The following is an 18,914-nucleotide window of genomic DNA, read 5'->3' on the forward strand; positions in this document are numbered from 1 at the left end:
AAAAAAAAAAAAAAATTAAAAAAAAAAAAAAAGAAATGCTAAAAATTGAATTAAGCTTTAACACAAAAGAAATAAGATAGATTTCCTTGAAAAGAAATTGTTTGCTTAATACACTTCTCTGTAAGAAAACTGACATAGGTAGGCTGTCAGTTAGTGTTTTCATGTTTCAGGATATCATTAACGAAAATAATCGAATCGAATCAAAAACAATCGAGTTGAAACGAAAATAATTGAGTTGAAACAAAAATAATCCAATCGAAATGAAAATCGAATCAAAACGAAAATAATCGAATGGAATAAAAAGAATACAATCAAAAGAAAAATAATCAAATCGAAATGAAAAAAATGGAATGGAATCGAATCGAATTGAAGAAAATCAAATCGCATCAAATCGATAAATATCGAATGGAATGGAATTGAATCGAAACGAAAATAATCGAATCAAAACGAAGATAATCGAATCGAATAAAAACATAATCGAAACGAAAATAAGCGAATCGAAACGAAAAAAATCGCATCAAAACGAAAATAATCGAATCGAAACCAAAATAATCAATCAAAATGAAAATAATCGAATTGAATCGAAAATAATCACATCGAAACGAAAATAATCAGATAGAATCAAAAGTAATCAAATTGAAACCAAAATAATCGAATCAAATCAACAATAATCGAGTCGAATCGAAAATAATCGAATCGAAATGAAAATAATCGAATCGAATCGAAAATAATTGAATCGAAATGTAAATAATCAAATCGAAGTGAAAATAAACGAATCGATTTAAAAATTCGAATTGAAACGAAAATAATCGAATCGAATCAAAAACAATCGAGTTGAAACGAAAATAATTGAGTTGAAACAAAAATAATCCAATCGAAATGAAAATCGAATCAAAACGAAAATAATCGAATGGAATAAAAAGAATACAGTCAAAAGAAAAATAATCAAATCGAAATGAAAAAAATGGAATGGAATCGAATCGAATTGAAGAAAATCAAATCGCATCGAATTGATAAATATCGAATGGAATGGAACTGAATCGAAACGAAAATAATCGAATCAAAACGAAGATAATCGAATCGAATAAAAACATAATCGAAACGAAAATAATCAATCGAAATGAAAATCAAATCGAAGCCAAAATAATCAAATCCACATGAAAAAAATCAAATCGAATCGAAAATAATCAAATCGAAACTAAAATCATATCGACATGAAAAAAATCAAATCGAATTGAAAATAATCAAATCGAAACTAAAATCAAATTGACATGAAAAAAATCAAATCGAATCAAAAATAATCAAATCGAAACAAAAATAATCAAATTGAATCAAAAATAATCAAATCGAATCGAAAATAATCAATCGAAACGAAAATAATAGAAACGAAACCAAAATAATCAAATCGACATGAAAATAATGGAATCGAATCGAAAGTAATCAAATAGTAACTAAAATAATCGAATAGAATAGAAAATGATGAAATCGAAACGAAAATAATCAATCGAAATGAAAATCAAATCGAAAACAAAATAATCAAATCGACATGAAAAAAATCAAATCGAATAGAAAATAATCGAATCAAAACAAAAATAATGGGAGGGAGGGGCAAGATGGCGGCAGAGTAGGGTCCCCAAGTCACTTGTCCTCAACAAATTACCTAGAAAACATTCAAATCATCCTGAAAATCTACGAATTCGGCCTGAGATTTAAAGAGAGACCAGCTGGAACGCTACAGTGAGAAGAGTTCGCGCTTCTATCAAGGTAGGAAGACGGGAAAAAGAAATAAAGGAACAAAAGGCCTCCAAGGGGGAGGGGCCCGCGTGGAGCCGGGCTGGGGCCGGGGCGAGTGTCCCCAGGACAGGAGAGCCCCGTCCCGGAGGAGCAGGAGCTGCACCGACCTTCCCGGGGGAAAGGCCTCCCGGGAAGGTTGTCTTTTGCCTTTAGCAAAGTTTTAACATTGAAACAGTTGAGTCCCTGGAGGAATGTTGGTCTGCCTTTTTCATGGACTTGTCAGTGTGCTGTAGATGGTAAGGAAGTTTAATAATTTTTCTTCTGCCTTTGTTTCCCACATCATTCAAATTGGGATGAGTGTCTGTTTCAGTGAAGGTATTCCTGAAGAAGAGACATTAAATTAAAACTTGAAGAATGAACAGTTTTTAGGCAAATAAAAAGTAAAGAGTATGTGTGACAATCTGAAGGCGGGAATAATCAGAGCATGTTTAACAGAGTGAATGCCAGTGTAGCTAAATGACAATGAATGTAGTTGAGATGTCTTGAAAGGAGTTTAGAGAGGTAGGTAGCAACTAGATTATACAGGATGATGAAGGTTGTGTATTGAATTTCTTTAATGTAAGCCTTTACTCACACTCTATTAGCTGAAATGATTTTTTTCTTAGCTCCTCTGTGCTAATTCTTCTCATCCTCCCAAGTTCCACTACCTGGAACCTAATCATGATGGCTAAAATTTATGAAGTCTTTGTCATTTGTCAACTGCAATAGAAAATGCTTCAAGGACAGCACCTATTTATTTCCTAACTTTGTTATACATAGTGACTCTGTCATCCTCCTTTTCGAGATGTGATATGTGGAGAGATTGCATAAATTGTCCAGGATTATATGTGGCAGATCACATTACAAAGTCAGGCTGTCTGATCTAAAGATTGTTTAACCACTAAGCACTCTTGGCTCTTTTAAAAGAAATTTAATTCTATTCACTGTGTTCTAACTCTTGACAATGCAACTGATATTCTGGGGTTCTTAGTCTTTAAGGTACTTTATTGGTATATATGATCCTAGTGCCACCCACAACTTGGCATTAATTTCTGCCACTGAGACATTATGAAAATAACACGCAGGAGCGCCTGAGTGGCTCAGTTGGTTAAGCATCTGACTTTGGCTCATGTTTTGATCTCAAGGTCTGGGTATTGAGCCACACATCGGGATCCCTGCTCAGTGGGAGTCTGCTTGTCCCTCTCCCTTTGCCCCTCCCGCTGCTCCCACTCTCTCTAAAATAAATAAATTCTTAAAAAAGAAAAGATTCCCCAGTGACGCCTGGGTGGCTCAGCAGATGACCATTTGCCTTTGGCTCAGTGCATGATCCCCAGCCCTGGGATCGAATCCCACATTGGGCTCCTTGCGAGGTGTCTGCTTCTCCCTCTGCCTGTGTCTCTACCTCTCTCTCTCTCGTGAATAACTAAAATATATTTTTTAAAAAAAGGTAAAGAAAAGATTCTTTGGAAAAGAATACTCAAACCAACCAACTTTGCCTACGATGGAGCTAGATCCACAGAAGGCTTCCAATTAATATTTTGGAGTAGATGCCTCAGTGACCAAATTTCAGATTAATTTGTGGTTTGGCCTTGATATGACCATTCAGAGGCACAGTCTCCCTGAATCATTTTATTTTATTTTTTTTAATTTATTTTTTTTTATTTTTTATTTTTTATTTATGATAGTCACAGAGAGATAGAGAGAGAGGCAGAGACACAGGCAGAGGGAGAAGCAGGCTCCATGCACCGGGAGCCCGACGTGAGATTCGATCCCTGGTCTCCAGGATCGCGCCCTGGGCCAAAGGCAGGCGCCAAACCGCTGTGCCACCCAGGGATCCCTCCCTGAATCATTTTAAACCAGGCTGGGACACAAAGAAGATAGCCATTGTTTCTTCCAAAGGTTGTGAAATCCAGTTTTGCCCCAAGAACCCTTCAGCACCTCCTAGTGAAGGAAACAGAGGCCTGAGAATGAGGCTCTTCATTTCAAACAATATTCAATGAGCTCAATTTTCCACCTATAAAATGTAATACATTTAGGAATCAGTGGAACTCAGAATTCTAATAACCTGGATCTTTCTGGCATAACAAAATGCACAGTATTAATGACAATTAATTATATATCCATTTAAGAATTGGGATAATACTATTGAGTCCAAGCTTGCCTGTGTGGTGTGTGAGTGTGTATTATGTAGTATATATATAATACATTTTCATATTAGTATATATATATAGCACAGTGTTATGTTAGTTTCATTTTATATATGTATAATAAGGCAAAATTAAATAAATATAAATATATAAATGCAAAATTATCAGTGCCCTAGTTGGGGTACCAGTTTCAAAGGAGAATCTATTGTGTATGTTAACCATTTCTTAAAAGAGCTCTTGCAAATTAAAATCATATTTATTAAAGTAATAGAAATGATTTAACCATGAGTTAATATCTGGAGACTTTTGAATTGAGATTTCTCTCCAATTCTTGAAATGGCTTACAAGCAAGGGAGCTTAATTAACAGGGACACATGGCATAAATTTTCCTGTCTGCTATCATTGGTATTCTGTGAACATAAGGAGGAAAATCCATAGTTTGTTCAAAATCACAGTTTTCTGAACTAAAATGGTGGTAGTTTATATCAGGTGAGGAATAGTTAAGATGTTTTAACATTCTATGTCCCAAGAATAGTTCTTCCATTAAATATAAATGTTCTTAGAACTAGGTTTATCCATTGATACATCATTAAATTTAGTTGCTTTATTTTTTAAATGCATATTTGTGGTTGATATTCTGCGTCTATTGAATTTATTTCACCTTTTTTATTAGAATATTTACTTGCTCACTTTCCCTCTTAAAATTCCCATAATGAACATTCTTTAAATATCAGGGTAATAATATCATAATCTTCTTACATGAAGAAAAATAAAAAACACTTTGCTATAAGAACTTATTAAGAAAAGGTTGTAAGAATTTGTGATAGCATTTATTAGTAACACAATATATAAATATATATAGAGAGAATACACTATAGAAAGGTTCTTATTTTTTATTTGTATATATGTATATTTAGAAATGTTTACCACAATAAGTTTAGCTAACATCCGTCTTCTTACACAGTTGCAATCTTTTTTCTTATGCTGAGAATTTTTAACAGATATCTTTGCAATTTTCAATCATGTAATACCTTATTAACCAAAGTCATCATATTATGTGAATATACATTTCCTTATTTTATTTCAATTCCAGGATAGTTCACATAAAGTGTTATATTAGTTTCAAGTGTACAATACAGTGATTCAACAATTCTATGCATCACTCTTCATCACAAGTGTATTCCTTAATCCCCATCTGCTGTTTCCCCATTGCCCCAGCCACCTCCACTCTGGTAGCTATCAATTTGTCTATTTAGTTAAAAATCTGTTCCTTAGTTTCTGCCACTCTCTTTTTTTTTTTCCTTTGCTCATTTGTTTTGTTTCTTAAATTCCCCTGATGAGTGAAATCATGTGTTATCTATATGGTATTTGTCTTTGACTGACTTAATTCACTTACCATTTTTCTCTCTAGATCTATCCATATCGTTGCAAAAAACATGATTTCATTCTTTTTTATGGGTGAATAATATTCCATTACACACAGTGTGTGCCCGTGCAAGCATGCACACACACTACTTTTTTATCTATTCATTATTAGTGGGCACTGGGCTGCTTTCATAGTTTGGCTATTGTAAATAATGCTCCCACACACATTGGGGTGCCTGTATCCCTTTGAATTAGTGTTTTTGTATTTTGAGGGGTAAAAATCCAGTAGAGTGATTACTGGATCATAGGGCAGTTCTATTTTAAAGTTTTGAGGAAACTCCTTACTGTTTTCCACAGTGGCTGCACCAGTTTGCATTCCCATGAACAGTACATGAGTGTTGCTTTTTCTCCACATCCTAACCAACACCTGTTGTTTCTTGTGTTTTTTATTTTTGCCATTCTGATAGGTTATGGGGTGGAATCTCATTTTGGTTTTGATTTGCATTTCCCTGATGATCAGTGATGCTGAGCATCGTTTTATATGTCTGTTGACCATCTGGTTGTTTTCTTTGGAGAAATGTCCATTCAAGTGATTTGCCCATTTTTAATTGGATTATTCATTTTTGGGGTGTTGAGTTGTGAAAGTATATATTCTGAATACTAACCCTTTATTGGACATGTTATTTGCAAAATATCTTCTCACATTCAGTAGGTTACCTTTTAGTTTTGTTGATTCTTTCCTTTGCCATGCAGAAGCTTTTTATTTTGATGTAGTATCAATAGTTTATTTTTGATTTTGTTTCTCTTGCCTCAGGATACATATCTAGAAAAATGTTGTTACAGTCAGTGTCAGAAACATTATTGCCTGTGCTCTCCTCTAGGATTTTGATGGTTTCAGGACTCACAATTAGGTCTTTAATCTATTTGGAGTTTACTTTTATGTATGGTAAAAGAGAGTGATGCAGTTTCATAGTTTTGCATGCTGCTGTCCAGTTTTCCCAACACCATTCCTTGAAGAGATATTCTTTTTTACCATTTGATATTCTTTCCTACTCTGTCAAAGATTAATTGACCATATAATTGTGGTTTTATTTTTGGTCTTTCTATCCTATTAATCTATGTGTCTATTTTTGTGTGACTATCATATTGTTTTGATTATTATAGCTCTGCAATATAACCTGAAGCCTGGGATTGTGAGGCCTTCAGCTTTTTTTTCTTTTCTTTTTAAGATTTTATTTATTTATTCATGAGAGACACACAGAGAGAGGCAGAGACATAGGCAGAGGGAGAAGCAGGCGGTGAGCCTGATGTAGAACTCAATCCCAGGACCCAGGGATCAGGTCCTGGGTCAAAGTTAGATGTTCAACCACTGAGCCACCTAGGCATCCCAGCTTTGCTTTTCTTTTTTCAAAATTGCTCTGGCTATTAAGAGTCTTTTGTGATTCTATGTAAATTTTATGATGTTTTTGTTCTAGCTCTGTGAAAAATGCTGTTGGTGTTTTGATAGGCATTGCATTAACTATGTAGATTGTTTTGGGTAATATAGACATTTTTTTTTTATTTATTTTTTATTTTTTTTTATTATTATTATTTTTTTAAATTAATTTTTATTGGTGTTCAATTTACCAACATACAGAAAAACACCCAGTGCTCATCCTGTCAAGTGTCCACCTCAGTGCCCGTCACCCATTCCCCTCCAACACCCGCCCTCCTCCCCCCTTCCACCACCCCTAGTTCGTTTCCCCGAGTTAGGAGTCTTTATGTTCTGTCTCCCTTCCTGATATTTCCCAACATTTCTTCTCCCTTCCTTTATATTCCCTTTCACTATTATTTATATTCCCCAAATGAATGAGAACATACACTGTTTGTCCTTCTCCGATTGACTTATTTCACTCAGCATAATACCCTCCAGTTCCATCCACGTTGAAGCAAATGGTGGGTATTTGTCGTTTCTAATCGCTGAGTAATATTCCATTGTATACATAAACCACATCTTCTTTATCCATTCATCTTTCGATGGACACCGAGGCTCCTTCCACAGTTTGGCTATTGTGGCCATTGCTGATAGAAACATCGGGGTGCAGGTGTCCCGACGTTTCGTTGCATCTGAATCTTTGGGGTAAATCCCCAACAGTGCAATTGCTGGGTCGTAGGGCAGGTCTATTTTTAACTCTTTGAGGAACCTCCACACAGTTTTCCAGAGTGGCTGCACCAGTTCACAGTCCCACCAACAGTGTAAGAGGGTTCCCTTTTCTCCGCATCCTCTCCAACATTTGTTGTTTCCTGCCTTGTTAATTTTCCCCATTCTCACTGGTGTGAGGTGGTATCTCATTGTGGTTTTGATTTGTATTTCCCTGATGGCAAGTGAAGCAGAGCACTTTCTCATGTGCATGTTGGCCATGTCCATGTCTTCCTCTGTGAGATTTCTCTTCATGTCTTTTGCCCATTTCATGATTGGATTGTTTGTTTCTTTGGTGTTGAGTTTAATAAGTTCTTTATAGATTTTGGAAACTAGCCCTTTATCTGATATGTCGTTTGCAAATATCCTCTCCCATTCTGTAGGTTGTCTTTTAGTTTTTTTGACTGTATCCTTTGCTGTGCAAAAGCTTCTTATCTTGATGAAGTCCCAATAGTTCATTTTTGCTTTTGTTTCTTTTGCCTTTGTGGATGTATCTTGCAAGAAGTTACTGTGGCCGAGTTCAAAAAGGGTGTTGCCTGTGTTCTCCTCTAGGATTTTGATGGACTCTTGTCTCACATTTAGATCTCTCATCCATTTTGAGTTTATCTTTGTGTATGGTGAAAGAGAGTGGTCCAGTTTCATTCTTCTGCATGTGGATGTCCAATTTTCCCAACACCATTTATTGAAGAGACTGTCTTTCTTCCAATGGATAGTCTTTCCTCCTTTATCGAATATTAGATGACCATACATTTCAGGGTCCACTTCTGGGTTCTCTATTCTGTTCCATTGATCTATGTGTCTATTTTTGTGCCAGTACCACACTGTCTTGATGACCACAGCTTTGTAGTACAACCTGAAATCTGGCATTGTGATGCCCCCAGCTATGGTTTTCTTTTTTAAAATTCCCCTGGCTATTCGGGGTCTTTTCTGATTCCACACAAATCTTAAAATAATTTGTTCTAACTCTCTGAAGAAAGTCCATGGTATTTTGATAGGGATTGCATTAAACGTGTAAATTGCCCTGGGTAACATTGACATTTTCACAATATTAATTCTGCCAATCCATGAGCATGGAATATTTTTCCATCTCTTTGTGTCTTCCTCAATTTCTTTCAGAAGTGTTCTATAGTTTTTAGGGTATAGATCCTTCACCTCCTTGGTAAGGTTTATTCCTAGGTATCTTATGCTTTTGGGTGCAATTGTAAATGGGATTGACTCCTTAATTTCTCTTTCTTCAGTCTCATTGTTAGTGTATAGAAATGCCATTGATTTCTGGGCATTGATTTTGTATCCTGCCACGCTACCAAATTGCTGTATGAGTTCTAGCAATCTTGGGGTGGAGGCTTTTGGGTTTTCTATGTAGAGTATCATGTCATCGGCGAAGAGGGAGAGTTTGACTTCTTCTTTGCCAATTTGAATGCCTTTAATGTCTTTTTGTTGTCTGATTGCTGAGGCGAGGACTTCCAGAACTATGTTGAACAGCAGTGGTGAGAGTGGACATCCCTGTCTTGTTCCTGATCTTAGGGGAAAGGCTCCCAGTGCTTCCCCATTGAGAATGATATTTGCTGTGGGCTTTTCGTAAATGGCTTTTAAGATGTCGAGGAAAGTTCCCTCTATCCCAACACTCTGAAGTGTTTTGATCAGGAATGGATGCTGTATTTTGTCAAATGCTTTCTCTGCATCCAATGAGAGGATCATATGGTTCTTGGTTTTTCTCTTGCTGATATGATGAATCACATTGATGGTTTTACGAGTGTTGAACCAGCCTTGTGTCCCAGGGATAAATCCTACTTGGTCATGGTGAATAATTTTCTTAATGTGTTGTTGGATCCTATTGGCTAGTATCTTGTTGAGAATTTTTGCATCCATGTTCATCAGGGATATTGGTCTGTAATTCTCCTTTTTGGTGGGGTCTTTGTCTGGTTTCGGAATTAAGGTGATGCTGGCCTCATAGAACGAATTTGGCAGTACTCCATCTCTTTCTATCTTTCCAAACAGCTTTAGTAGAATAGGTATGATTTCTTCTTTAAACGTTTGATAGAATTCCCCTGGGAAGCCATCTGGCCCTGGAGTCTTGTGTCTCGGGAGGTTTTTGATGACTGCTTCAATTTCCTCCCTGGTTATTGGCCTGTTCAGGTTTTCTATTTCTTCCTGCTCCAGTTTTGGTAGTTTGTGGCTTTCCAGGAATGCATCCATTTCTTCTAGATTTCCTAATTTATTGGCATACAGCTGTTCATAATATGTTTTTAGAATCGTTTGTATTTCCTTGGTGTTGGTAGTGATCTCTCCTTTCTCATTCATGATTTTATTAATTTGAGTCTTCTCTCTCTTCTTTTTAATAAGGTTCGCTAATGGTTTATCTATCTTATTAATTCTTTCAAAGAACCAACTCCTGGTTCTGTTGATCTGTTCCACAGTTCTTTTGGTCTCGATATCATTTAGTTCTGCTCGAATTTTAATTAACTGTCTTCTTCTGCTGGGGGTGGGGTCCATTTGTTGCTTTTTCTCTAGTTCCTTTATGTGTAAGGTGAGCTTTTGAATTTGAGTTCTTTCCAGTTTTTGAATGGATGCTTGTATTGCGATGTATTTCCCCCTCAGGACTGCTTTTGCTGCGTCCCAAAGATTTTGAACGGTTGTATCTTCATTCTCATTAGTTTCCATGAATCTTCTCAATTCTTCCTTAATTTCCTGGTTGACCTTTTCATCTTTTAGCAGGATGGTCCTTAACCTCCATGTGTTTGTGGTCCTTCCAAACTTCTTGTTGTGATTAAGTTCTAATTTCAAGGCATTATGGTCTGAGAATATACAGGGGACTATCCCGATCTTTTGGTATCGGTTCAGACCCGATTTGTGACCCAGTATGTGGTCTATTCTGGAGAAAGTTCCATGTGCACTTGAGAAGAATGTGTATTCAGTTGAGTTTGGATGTAAAGTTCTGTAGATATCTGTGAAATCCATCTGGTCCAGTGTATCATTTAAAGCTCTCGTTTCTTTGGATATGTTGTGCTTAGAAGACCTATCTAGTATAGAAAGAGCTAGATTGAAATCACCAAGTATAAGTGTATTATTATCAAAGTATTTCTTCAGTTTGGTTATTAATTGGTTTAAATATTTGGCAGCTCCCACATTTGGGGCATATATATTGAGAATTGTTAAGTCTTCTTGTTGGATAGATCCTTTGAGTATGAGATAGTGTCCCTCTTCATCTCTCACTATAGTCTTCAGGGTAAATTTTAATTTATCTGATATAAGGATGGCTACCCCTGCTTTCTTTTGAGGACCATTTGAATGGTAAATGGTTCTCCAACCTTTTATTTTCAGGTTGTAGGTGTCCTTCTGTCTAAAATGAGTCTCTTGTAGACAGCAAATAGATGGGTCCTGCTTTTTAATCCAGTCTGAAACCCTGCGCCTTTTGATGGGGTCATTAAGCCCATTCACGTTCAGAGTTACTATTGATAGATATGAGTTTAGTGTCATCATATCTATTCAGTCCTTGTTTTTGTGGATTGTTCCACTGAACTTCTTCTTAAAGGGGAATTTTAAGAGTCCCCCTTAAAATTTCTTGCAGAGCTGGTTTGGAGGTTACATATTCTTTTAGTTCCTGCCTGTCTTGGAAGCTCTTTATCTCTCCTTCCATTTTGAATGACAGCCTTGCTGGATAGAGTATTCTTGGTTGCATGTTCTTTTCATTTAGGACCCTGAATATATCCTGCCAGCCCTTTCTGGCCTGCCAGGTCTCTGTGGAGAGGTCTGCTGTTACCCTAATATTCCTCCCCATAAAAGTCAGGGACTTTTTTTCTCTTGCTGCTTTAAGGATCTTCTCCTTATCTTTGGAATTTGCAAGCTTCACTATTAAATGTCGAGGTGTTGATCGGGTTTTGTTGATTTTAGGGGGGGATCTCTCTATTTCCTGGATCTGAATGCCTCTTTCCCTTCCCAGATTCGGAAAGTTTTCAGCTAGGATTTGTTCAAATACATATTCTGGCCCTCTGTCCCTTTCGGCGCCCTCGGGAACCCCAATTAAACGTAGGTTTTTCTTCCTAAGGCTGTCATTTATTTCCCTTAATCTATCCTCATGGTCTTTTAATTGCCTGTCTCTTTTTTCCTCAGTTTCTGTTTTGGGTAATATAGACATTTTAATAATATTTGTTCTTTCAATCCATGAGCATGGGATGTCTTTCCATTTCTTTGTGGTCTCTTCAGTTTCTTTCATCAATATTTTATAGTTTTCAAAGTACAGGTCTTTCACTTCTTTGGTTAGGGTTATTCCTGGGTAAGTTACCATTCTGGTGCAATCGTAAATGGCATTTTTTACTAATTTCTCTTCTGCTTCATCATTAGTGCATGGAAATGTAACATATTTCCACCCATTGATTTTGTAGACTCCAACTTTACTGAATTTGTGTATTAGTTCTAGTAGTTTTTGGTGGAGTTTTTCAGGTTTTCTATGTATAGTCTCGTGTCATTGGCAAATAGAGGGAGTTTTTCTTCTTCCTTACCAATTTTGATGCCTTGCTTTTCTTTTTGTTGTCTCATTGCTGTGCCTGGGACTTCCAGTACTATGTTAAATAACTGTGGTGAGAGTGGACATCTTTGTCTTTTTCCTGACCTCAGGGGGAAAGCTCTCAGTTTTTCCCAGTTGAGATGATTTATGCTGTAGGTTTTTCATATATGGCCTTTATTATGTTGAGGTGTGTTCCATCTAAACCGACTTGGTTAAGGGCTTTTATCATAACTAGTTGTTTCACTTTGTCAAATACTTCATGTCTCATGAAATGATCCTATGGTTTCTATCCTTTTTCATATTGATGTGACATATCATGTTGATTGATTTGTGAATATTTGAACCACCCTTTCAGCCTGGGAATAAATCCTACCTGATCATGTTGAATGATTTTTTAAATGTGTTTCTGGATTCTGTTAGTATTTTGTTGAAGACTTTTACATCTATATTCATCAGAGATATTGTCCTGTAGTTCTTTTTTTCTGTGTGTCTTTATCTGGTTTTAGTATCAGGATGATAGTGGCCTCATGGAATGAATTTGGAAGTTTTCTTTTTCTGTTTTTTTGGGGATAGTTTTAGAAGAATAGATAATTAACTCTTTAAAAGTTTGATAGAATTCGCCTGTGAAGCTGTTTGGTCCTGGACTTTTGTTCGTTGGGAGATTTTTGATTACAGATTCCATCTCCCTGCTGGTAATTGACCCATTCAAAATTTCTATTTCTTCCTGCTTTGGTAGGTTTTGTTTCTAGGCATTCATCTATGTCTTCTAGGTTGTCAAATTTGTTGGCATACAGTTTTTCATAATATTCTCTTACAGTTGTTTTCATTTTTGTGGTGTTGGTGGTTATTTCTCCTATTTGTGATTTTGTTTATTTGAGGCCTTCCCCCCTCAATGAGTCTGGCAAGACTCATTAATTTTGTTGATCTTTTTGGAGAACCAGCTCCTGGTTTCATCAATCTGTTCTATTGTTTCTTGGTTTCTATATCCTTTGTTTCTGCTCTAATGTCTATTATTTCCTTCCTCCTACTGGTTTTGGGGTTTCTCTTATTCTTTTTCTAGCTCATTTAGGTGTAAGGTTAGATTGTTTACTTGAGAATGTTCTTGCTTCTTGAGGTAGCTATCAGCTGTCACCTTGGGAATGCTTTTGCTGCATCCCAAATGTTTTGGACCATTGTGTTTCATTTTCATTTGTTTCCATGTCCTTTTGAATTATTTGTTTGGTTTCTTGGTTGACCCATTCATTGTTTGGTAGCATGTTCTTTAACATAGAGTATTTGTGGTTTTTCTAATTTTTTTCTTGTAGTTGACTTCTGGTTTCATAGTTTAAGGTCAGAAAAGATGCATGGTATGACTTTGATTTTTTTGAACTTGTTGAAGGTTTATTTATGGCCTACTCTCCGATCTGTTCTGGAGAATGTTCTGTGTGTACTTGAAAAGAATGTATACTCTGCTGTTTCAGTATGGAATGATCCAGTGTGTCATTCAAACTCACTATTTCCTTATGGATTTTCTGTTTGGATTATCTGTCCATTGATGTACGTACACTGTTAAAGTCTCCCACTATTTTGTATCACTATCAGTTAGTTCCTTTATGTTTGTTATTACTGTTTTATGTATGTGGGTGTTTCCATATTGGGTGCATTCATATTTATAATTATTATATCTTCTTATTGGAATGTCCCCTTTATTATTATATAGTGTTCTTCTTGATCCCTTTTTACACACTCTATTTTATTTATTTTTTTTTTAAAAGATTTTATTTATTTATTCATGATAGTCAGAGAGAGAGAGAGAGAGAGGCAGAGACACAGGCAGAGGGAGAAGCAGGCTCCATGCACCGGGAGCCTGACGTGGGATTCGATCCCGGGTCTCCAGGATCGCGCCCTGGGCCAAAGGCAGGCGCCAAACCGCTGCGCCACCCAGGGATCCCACACACTCTATTTTAAAGTCTATTTTGTCCAATATAAATATTGTTACTCTAGCTTTCTTTGGACATCTTTTCACATGGTAGATATTTCTCTATCCCCTCACTTTTAATCTGCAGGTGTCGTTAGATCTGAAATGAGTCTCTTTTAGGTATCATATGGATGAGTCTTATTTTTTATCCACTTTGTCACCCTATGTCTGTTTTTTCATTCTTTGTCTTTTGATTAGGGTGTTTCATCCATTTACTTTCCAAGTAATTATTGATAGACGTGTATTTATTTGCCATTTTGTTATTTGTCTGTGGTCGTTTCTGTTTGTAGTTTTTCTCTGATCCTTTCCTCTCTTTCTCTCTTTCATGGGTTGCTCTTTCTTTAGTGATATATTCAGATTTCTTACTCTTTTAATTTTTTTTTTGATTTGTTGTTGCCATTTGGTTTATATATGACATCCTGCATATAACAGTCTTTATTAAGCTGATTGTTGCTTAATTTTGAACTCATTTTTACTCCGATCCACATTTCAGATAGTTGGTATCATATTTTACATCCTTTTATCTTGTGCTTTTATTTGTATTTTTACATAACAGTTTTGCTTTCTTTTTCTTTCGAGCTTCTGTTTCTCTTAGTCTTACTTACAGTTTTGTTTTTCACTCACAGAGTCCCCCATAACATTTCGTGGAGGACTAGTTTAATGGTTATGAATTCTTTTAATTTTTATTTGTCTGGAAAACTCTTTATCTCTCCTTCTATTGTGAATGACAGTTTTGCCAGTAAGACTATTCCTGGCTGCAGATTTTTCCCTTTCAGCGCTTTGGCTATATCAGGCCACTTTCTTCTGGCCTACCAGGTTTCTGATGAAATATCAGCTGATGGCCTTATAGGGTTTCCTTTATATGCAACTGTCTTCTTTTCTCTTGCAACCTTTAACATTCTTTATCACTTTTATTTCCACTTTAGTTACTGTGTCTTGGTGTGGACATCCTTACATTGAATTTGTTGGGGATCTCTGTACCTCCTGAATCTGTATCTCTGTTTCCTTCCCCAGCTTTGGAAAGTTTCCAGCAGTTATTTCTTCAAACACATTTTCTGCCTCCCTTTCTCTCTCTTCTTCTGGAATCCCTATAAAATGGATGTTAATACACTTGATGGAGTCACTAAGTTCTCTACATCTATTCTCATTATGCAGTATTTGTTTGTTGCTCACGTGGTCAGCTTGATGCTTTGCATTACTTTATCATCCAGGTCACTGATACATTTCTCCATTTCCTGTATCCTACTATTTATTTCATCTAATGTATTTTTAGTTTCATTTATGGAGTTCTTCATCTTTGATATGTTATTTTTTATCTCTTTCTCAAGGGTCCCATGGATGCTGTCTATGGTTTTCTGAAGTCTAGTGAGTATCTTTATCATCATTGCTTTAAATTTTCTATATGGCATATTAATTCTGTTTTGCTTAGATCTCCTGCTGTGATTTTGTCCTGTTCTTTCATGTGGGTCATATTTCTTTGTATCCTCATTTTTCTACCTCTCTGTGTCTCTTTCTCTGTGTGAGGAAAGTCAGTTATATCTTCTGCTCTTGAAAGTAGTGGCTTTATGAAGAAGAGGTCCTGCAGTGCCCTGCAGTCCAGTGTCTTCTGTTCACCTGAAACTGGCACTTTAGCGGAGTCTTCTATGTTGTTTTCTTGCATCCTTGTGCTGTATCTTAGTCATTTTTCCTTTCAGTCCAGAGGTCTTTACTGATTCTCTGCCTGTTGTGAGCTATGCTTGCTCTCTGTGATGTTAGTGAGACACAGGTAGGCCAGTTCAGGGGGGGCATGACTGAAGAATTGCAGGGAGTGAGTTGGTAGTGTTAGCAAAATTGTAGTGAGCACTAGTCTTATGTGAGATCCCCCCACCCCCGTAGGCCAGTGGTCACTCAGGGCACAGCACACTGTGGTGGTAGTGGTGGCTGAGGATGCCCTGTCTGTATACAAGGTGAATGGGCAAGATGCCTGTGTGGGATTAGCAAAGTTTGCTCTGAGCCACTATTTCTGGGTTGGAGATCTGAAGTGTGGTGGCTGAAGTGTGGTACCAAGCACTGGGGTGGTGATTGGGCAGGGTGCACACAGTATTAACAAAATTTGCCCAGAGTCGAAGGTTGAAGCCAGAAGGCTTGGAGTGGGTGCATCTTCAGGAGAATTCGTGGGTGCGGTACACTGCTAGTAGGTTAGGTAGCAACTGTCTGTGCTGCAGCACCTCCTGCAGGTGGCTCTGTGTTTATGTTGGTTAGAGGAGGAGCAAAATGGCGCCTACCAATTCCTTTGTTCTTGGAGAAGTCCTCCAATACACTCTGAAATGAGTATAAACAGATCTCCCTCCCCTTTGCCCCTGGTTTGTGCAAACTGTTGCTTATATGTTGCCTGTCTGTGGCTTGTTCTCTCTTTAAGGGTAGGAACTCATTATTACTTGTCTTCCCAGCTTTCTCAGTCCTGAGTCAGCTAATTTTTAAAGAACCAGGCCCCCTGGTTATACAAACTCAAAGATTTGGCCCCTCTGGTTTTCAAAGCCAGACATTACGGGGATTCATTTTCCCCTGGTAGGCTCCCTGGCATTTTCCCTTTTCAGTGCCCACAGGTCCCTCCCTCCTGCAGGCAGCTCCTGATCACCATTTCTACCCTTCCTAACCTCTCCAATGTGGCTTCTCTACACTAGTTGAGAAGTTTGTTATGCCAGTCTTAGCATCACTCTCTGGTTCATTTACTCAGCTAGTTGTAAACATGGGATGAGGTGAGCTTAGAGTCCTACTACTCAACTGTCTTCCCAAGCCTTTTCCTCTCATGTATTCTTTCTTGGAAAGTTGCATTTATATATAAATTTTCTAAATCTAGCTTACTTTCTTATTTCTTCTGTCCTCCCTGTGTTGTACTTTTTCACCTCTATCTATAGAAACAATGTCAAGGCATGTTCTCAGGTGCCTGTTCATTAACAGCTCTGCAGGTGATGCTCCTAGAGAGGTCTTATGTGTTGTGATGTTCTCACACAAACTATGTTAAGTTTTGATCAGTGATTATGAGGTTTTTTTTAATTTTTATTTCTTTACGATAGTCACAGAGAGAGAGAGAGAGGCAGAGACACAGGCAGAGGGAGAAGCAGGCTCCACGCACTGGGATCCCGACGTGGGATTCGATCCCGGGTCTCCGGGATTGTGCCCTGGGCCAAAGGCAGGCTTCAAACTGTTGCTCCACCCAGGGATTCCAGTGATTATGAGTTTTAATTGCGTTTAGGTAACTGGAGGTTTGGTAAATAGGCCTCACTTTGAAATGCTAAATTGGAGCAGGGAATCTTAAAACCAAGGAATCCCCTAACTTCTTGTGCTTTATTTTTGCATGTTAATTCCTGAAGAAGAAAAACTGGTAGGTCGATAAGATGTTTATACAAGCCTGAAAATGTGAATATGACTATTACTTTAATTTTTTATGAGCATGATATTTACTGATGTGTGTGTGTGTGTGTGTGTTGCCTTGCAAACTTAATCTTTAACAAATAGTCCCAGGAGCATGGAGACAGAGGGGAAGGCGTATTTATATTTTGGTCAAGTTTGCTTAGCTAGTATGATTCAGAATTTGGATTCAAATACGGGCAGTCTGACTCCTATGCAGTCTCAAGTAGGACTGATTTGGAAATTCTGGGTCTTCTGTTATATATAAATATAGGCCCTTGCCATAGAAATAAACATAATTTGTTTCTTTTAACTTAAGTATTTTCATTTTTTTCAACATTTAGACTTCTTCACATCAAGGTTCTTAGTGACTGCTTGGCACTCATTTTATAGTATATTTTATAATTTCTTACTGTTTCCCTTGCTAGTAACTGTCTCTCTGCCTTTGCAGACAGATTACTCAGGACAAAGCACCTCTTTTTGCCTCGTCAAACTCTCTCACTGTAGTTTTCTTTTTCATGTATGTTGGAAGAAGAGAAAAGAACAGATATTGCTTTTCCTTGAGATAAAATTATGCCTCTTTCTTTCTTCATTTCTTCCGTACTCCTTCTTATTGACTTTCTTAGGAAGAATTGCTGAGTCCATTGATAAGTTATTTTTGTTTTAGCATTCAGTACCCTATTGCTATTTGAGATGGTTTGAGAATAGTGACTTAAGGTAGTCAAGAAAATTTATTTAATACAACTTTCTGTAATTTATTTTTAAATAAAGTATTATTTCTGTCTCTGAAGTTGGTTTTGACTACTTAAAAATGCTAATGCAGTTGCCCCTTGAATCATATTGAAGTTAGGGACACCAATCTCCTGCACAGTTAGAAGCTCACAACTTTTGACTATCCAAAAACTTAACTGTTGATTAGAAGCCTTACTGATAACATAAACAGTCAATTACATATATTTTATGTGTTACATGTATTCTGTACTGTATAATAAATAGCTAAATTAGTTTAAAGGAATGGGTCAGAAGGTCAGAACCTGACAAGATGTTAATTTGTCCAAATTTTACCAAGCAGGTTTCCAATATTCAAGTTCATTTGTCAGGACTGAGAAGGACTCTTTTGGGCTACAATGTAAAATACTTGCATATGTGAATTATGTAAAGATTCTAAAAAGTTTGGCTTCTGATCTTATATTTCCAGAATTTGAATAGATTTTAGGGAATGATATTGGTAAAAAAAAAAATTTAGTGTTTTTATTTTTTTTTAATTTATTTATTTATGATAGACAAAGAGAGAGAGAGAGAGGCAGAGACATTGGCAGAGGGAGAAGCAGGCTCCATGCACCGGGGGCCCGACATGGGATTCGATCCCAGGTCTCCAGGATTGGGCCCTGGACCAAAGGCAGGTGCTAAACCGCTGCACCACCCAGGGATCCCAATTAGTGTTTTTAGATTAGAAGTAGGGTGTAAGGGATTTTGCTGTTGCACTTAGAAAAGTTTAACTGGATGGTAAAAAACTGAAATATTCATAAACATCATATTTCAGGAGCTATCTTCCCCTTAAAAGGCATACTCTGTTAAGGTCAGTTAGTAGTTCTTACT

The 18,914-nt window shown here is 37.0% G+C and overlaps 1 long non-coding RNA gene across 4 annotated transcripts in view; it reads left to right on the forward strand.

Moving 5' to 3' along the window:
• Window positions 1-1,562: 1,562 nt before the first annotated feature.
• The window catches only part of LOC140596409 (uncharacterized), a 76,912-nt gene continuing 59,560 nt past the window's right edge, over window positions 1,563-18,914 (forward strand). Inside the window, exons 1-2 of one of the 4 annotated variants that reach the window (XR_011998395.1) lie at window positions 1,563-1,764; window positions 15,254-15,290. This is a non-coding gene — a long non-coding RNA (uncharacterized lncRNA). The remainder of the gene's footprint in view (window positions 1,765-15,253; window positions 15,291-18,914) is intronic. The other 3 variants (XR_011998393.1, XR_011998396.1, XR_011998394.1) reach the window with 3 other exon arrangements.

The sequence above is a fragment of the Vulpes vulpes genome, unplaced genomic scaffold (genome assembly GCF_048418805.1).
Source record: "Vulpes vulpes isolate BD-2025 unplaced genomic scaffold, VulVul3 Bu000000642, whole genome shotgun sequence".
NCBI classification, from domain to species: Eukaryota; Metazoa; Chordata; class Mammalia; order Carnivora; family Canidae; genus Vulpes; species Vulpes vulpes.